This window comes from Carlito syrichta, unplaced genomic scaffold (assembly GCF_000164805.1).
Source record: "Carlito syrichta isolate Samal-C Ts95f unplaced genomic scaffold, Tarsius_syrichta-2.0.1 Scaffold315353, whole genome shotgun sequence".
NCBI lineage: Eukaryota > Metazoa > Chordata > Mammalia > Primates > Tarsiidae > Carlito > Carlito syrichta.
This window is the reverse complement of record NW_007259449.1, coordinates 200743-206014: the sequence shown is the minus strand read 5'-3', so window position 1 is coordinate 206014 and position 5272 is coordinate 200743. Positions and strand designations below refer to the sequence as shown.

The window sequence follows — 5272 nt, the reverse complement described above, 5'->3', positions numbered from 1 at the left end:
GCTCCGGCGATCCTTCCGCCTCAGCCTTCCAAGTAGCCGGAATTACAGGCGTGCGCTACCACGCCCGGCTAATTTTTGATTTTAGTGTAGAGATGAGGTCTCGCCTGCCCAGGCGGGTCTCGAACCCGCGGGCTTGGGCAATCCACTCACCTCAGCCTCCCAAAGGTGCGGGATTACAGGCTGAGCCACCGAGCTCGGCTTGCATCATGATTTTTATTTACAACAGTCAAATATGTAAAAATTAACTCTTAACCAGTCACAATATAAATATTAAGGAATACTTGTTAGATCTCGAAGTTTTTCATTTTCTAGCTTTTGTTAGCATTTTGGCAAAGCAAGTAATACATAAATGGATCCCATGTTTAAAAAAATCATAAAAGATAAAAATATATAACATTTACAGTAGTATCTATCCACCCTGGGCCGACCTAAATCCCTACAAAGCCTCCCCAGTCAGGTTCACTTCTGACTAAAGGGAAGAATAACAGTCCTTCAGCAAAAACAGCCCCCTCTTTTCATCAAAGAGGCTCTCACTTCAATAATATTCCTCCGGGGAAGAGGACAGGAGACAGGTTCCCGTGAATGTTATTCCACAGATGTTCAAAACGTAACTAATTTATTAGCATTAGAAGATTTGGTTTATAGGGAAATCTCACTGGTCCAGTTTGTAGCCATTGAAGTTGGAGTTCCTTCAGATTTTTAAAATATTCTTTGAAGGCATTCCATGAAAGCGACTGAGTCTAGCTTGGAAACCAATTCTGCTTGGATGCGACATAAGGGGGAAAGAACCAATTAGGATACTTTCAAAGACAGGATCTGGTCAATTTTTGTATAGCTCAGTAGGATCTTCCTTTTCCCACCAGGGCACGACTTAGTAACACCTCAAACTCCACCTGATTCCTTTTCGTAGAACCGGTCACTCTACTTATCATCACCTTGTCTTCCCTTATCATTGGTAAACAAACCAGCATCAGTGTTGCTGAGACTGCTGGAATCACTTTCACTCATAAACTCGTCTGATACTTTTTGCTCTTCATATTCCATTTTGTCCTTATTGGTCTGGCTTATGTCCTCATTTTCTAAAACTACTCCTTCATCTTGGATTTTTGGTCTTTGTCTAATTATTTTTAACTTCGCTCTTGGTAAATTCTTGATACTGGTAAGCTCTGTCACTGTCCATGTCCTGATCTTTACAAACTTTGGGTACCTGGGTCATTGTCTGTTTGTTAGCGATGTCCTGTGGGAGATCTATTTTCATGTGTTTTACCTTTCTCCTCCAGTGTACAGTTCTGTTCCCAAGGTTGTCTACAGCAAAATCAGACTCATGCCAGAGAGGTCTTTTCCCTCGAACATTATTATTTAAGTTTGATGATGTTCTGCGTTTTGCTACTAACTTCTGGCCATCAGAGTCACAATGATCTTTTTATATTATTATTGGGATTCTATAGTCCTTGCTTGGTTCTTCTAAACTAGACTCAGAGCCTTCGCTTAAGCAGTAACCACTCTCCCGAGGGTGATGCACATTATATGATCTCCATTTTCTCCCTCTCCTTTTCTTTGCCTGGCATTTCAGAGGGCAAGACAAACTTAGAGAATGGTCTCCCGTTTCAGCAAATCCACCTCGAGCTTGCTCTGAGCTTTCTTCCAACGCTGAGACAAGATCATGAACCAGTTCCTCCATGGTTCTACTGAAATGCCAGCTGTTCCCGGTTGCTGGAACTCTGATCAGTTGGGTGCCCGGCGGCCCTGAACATTAACGACACCCAAGAGCCTGGCCTTGAGGCTCAGGCTGGTGTACAGACTCTAACTACTACAGCACCAATGACTTGCAAAGAGCAGTTCAGCATTTTGAGATGAGCTTCCGGAAGCAGACTGGAGGTCAGCGTTTCTTAAAAGAGTGACCCACTATTGTCCATGGGATTTTCTTCCTTTTAATGTGGGACTTTGTTGCTTAGCCTGTGAAAAGCTATCTTGCTAAACATATCTCATAACAAAACACAACAGAGTTTCAGCTACATGTAGGTATCTTACTTGCTGTGGACTTAAAACACACTTGGTTGTTGCTCTGTATGAAAATGTGGAATTACAACAATTCCTCCACGTTTCAGGTAACTATTGCTTCATAACAAACCACAGTTACACAGATCACTGTTTCCAGCCTGAGGGCTGCCATTAGTCTTTATGCTAATATGCTAATATTTGACCTTTGCTTCAAAGTTCTTTTTCTTTTAACTTTGAAATAATTATGGACTCACAAGAAACTGCTAAAGTAGTACAGGAGGTCCCATGAACCTGTCACCCATTAAGTGACATCTTACAGAACTATGCTGCATTGTCCAAACCAGGAAATCAATTGGCACGAGAAAATGAACTAGACCAAAGATCTTAGATTTGAGCAGTTTTGCATGCACTTATTTATTTCATATATTGTGGATCATTCTGTGACATTTTATCACAAGTATAGATTTGTATAACCACCACTACAATCATGATACAGAAGGGTTCTGTCACCACAAAATCTCTTTCATATTACCCCTTCATAGTCACACTTTTTGTTGGGGCACCTGTCCTCAGCCTCCTCTCCTTCTTCCATTCTTGACTTTTTCTGTGGATGTTAAGCAGCACTTCCGCTGACCACCTGCCTATTTTGCCTCCCTAAGAATGCCATGTTCTACTAACCACCTCTACAATTCCCTGCATGGCAAGCCCTCTTGTTTCCTCTTCTGACCTTGCCAGTCATTATGGTGATTGCAGCCTCCTGAAGGTAGTTAATTGCTGCCACCTGGTCTCTATTTATGTCAAGGCCCCGTGACTCCCATGGACATTAATGAAATTTGACCTTTCAAAGGTCAGCCAGTTCTGTGAATGCCTCTCCTACCCTCTCCTTTAGCCTACAGGTGAGAGCCATCACTGAATTTTTTTTTAGAGATGAGTTCTTGCTATGTTGCCCAGGCTGTTCTTGAAATCCTGGGCTCAAGCAATCCTCTTGCCTCAAACTCTCAAAGTGCTGGGATTACAGGTGTGAGCCACTACACGCAGACTGAATTTCTTAAGGATGCTGGTGCTCCATCACCAGCCCATTCCTGATATCCTTGGTGAGTAGTGAATTTTCTGGGCCTCCATGAAACATAACCCCTGGCAGGATTTCTGACTTCACATGATATATCTATTCCAACATGTCCAATTCCTTCAGCCTCTTTATTCCCTCCTCTGCCATCCTCCAGGCAACTCAGTCATTTCCACTTCACTCGGCTTGGGCTTTTGCCTATTGCAGGCTTCTAAGAGCTACCCTAGCAGTGAGTTTGCCCCATCCTAGTACACTTACTCAGGTGTTAAATTAACCTCACAAGAAAGTACCTTCAAATTGATGAATTCTGGCTTATTCAATCTTCGAATTGCCTTGATCAACCACCTCAAAATTCAATCCTTACCTCATGCTACTATGTGTTGGCTAATTCTCACAGCCCCTTGAGTGTGTAATCTCTTTCCTTCTTTATCAAGTTCATCATACCTCCAGTTGGATTATGCCAGGATTCAATCCAAGTTATTAGCCTGGCAGCCAAGAGATAAGATTGGGGAAGCTCATAAAGGGGAACCATTTGCTTTGTGGAGGGGAGGCCTCACTGGCATCTTCCAGCATAGGGATGTGCTTGCTCTAACTAGGGAAGGATGAGCTGCCTCTGCAATTTCTGAAAGTTCAGGGAATCTACAGAGCCAACATAAGGAGTGACTATCTCCATCCCATTTTCAAACCAGGGCTCTAACTTTACTATGACAAACTGCCTGGGATGAGCATTTAATTTTAAGAGCTCTGGTCTCTAATTGTCAAGTCCTGAATCTGCCTCTCTGATGTGTCTACTCTTCTGCTGCAGAGGAGAAAGGGACATCTTTAAAAGCTACCAGAGATCCTCTCATTCTTACACTTAGTCATTAACTGCTTGTTAACAACCCTTGATTTCATTATCCTTTTGTAGGACATTGATACAAATCAGTAATAACCAGCCAAGTTTGCTGACTTGTCTTTGAAATGCCAGATCATTGTCCCTACAAGGTGTTCCCTTCTGCCAGACATTTTCCTAGGTCACTACTGGTGGAATCTTCAGCATTTGGGTCATTCCCTTGTAGAAAGGACTAGGTGTTCCCATCGGCAACTCAGGATGGCATCCTCTTTTCCCACCAAGTAGTGAGTGATCTACCCTCCAAACCACATCTGACCTTCTGTTTTCTTGGACCCCATAAACAATACAATTCTTGTCGGTTCAGAACCTTCAAGAAGCAGATGCCAAGGTAAGATTAGATGTCCAAGAAATTTATTGGGGAAATGCCTGTGGGTGATAAGGAGGAAGAGGCGGAAGTAGGCAGGGAGCGCCTTCGTATTACAATCCAGGTCTGACATCTGTGAAAGAAGAGGAGGAAGGAAGTGAGATTGGGTAGGAAGAGTCCCAGTCTGCTGTATAGTTCAAACAAAGTTTGAGCTAGGCAGATGGGTTACAGGAAGCTTTTGTTCCACAAGAATGGGTGAGCACTAGTATTTGTGCCATGCTCAGTCAGTGGCTATTGGTGGCCTCAGGGAAGCATGGCCTTGCTGCAAACATGGTGGCAGACCAAGTCAGGTGGCAGCTGGGACTATTCATCAACTACGCTTTCTGCAGCAGGAGATCTCAGTGGTACATTTTTATGGTCACTACAGGTGGCATTCTAGAAAAAAGCCTTGCATCTGTCTGGTTTTGACCCCTGGGGAAAGAACTGAAGGCTCTGCCCATGTCTCTTTAACAGCAATGCATGGGCAAACCAGGGCTAACTGATCCCCTATCCCACCTGTATACTTCTAGTACCAGCTTCCATAGTACCAAGAAGAGTTCCCTCATCTCCCACTCCACACTCAAGACTGGGAGCAGGAGCGGCACCTGGCAATGTGCCATGATCAATCACAATCATTTTAGGACCTCCTCTTTAACCTGAGTAGAGCCCTGGCCTGGACCTTAGGCACTATCATATAACAAATTGGTTTAAAGTTTAAAACCCTAGACTAACTCTTGGATAAACTGTTTTACCTCTCTCTGATTCCCACTCTTGCACCCCTCAATGTATTGAGGCCTCCATACACAGTTGTCAGTCAGGAGTTAATATGCATGGGTTTTAGTTCCTCAGGCTCATCAACCTAAAGAGAAGGGCTTTTAGGCCAATTAGGTCGTAAGACAACACAGTCTCAGGCAATTCAACCTTTAGATCAGATTCACTTTTTCTACACTGTCCACAGATTATCCGTGAG

The 5272-nt window shown here is 43.5% G+C and overlaps 1 pseudogene; it reads right to left on the bottom strand.

Annotated features, from left to right (window-relative positions):
• Positions 1 to 206: 206 nt before the first annotated feature.
• On the bottom strand, positions 207 to 4938 carry LOC103275168 (annotated as a pseudogene).
• Between the last annotated feature and the right edge of the window lie 334 nt (positions 4939 to 5272).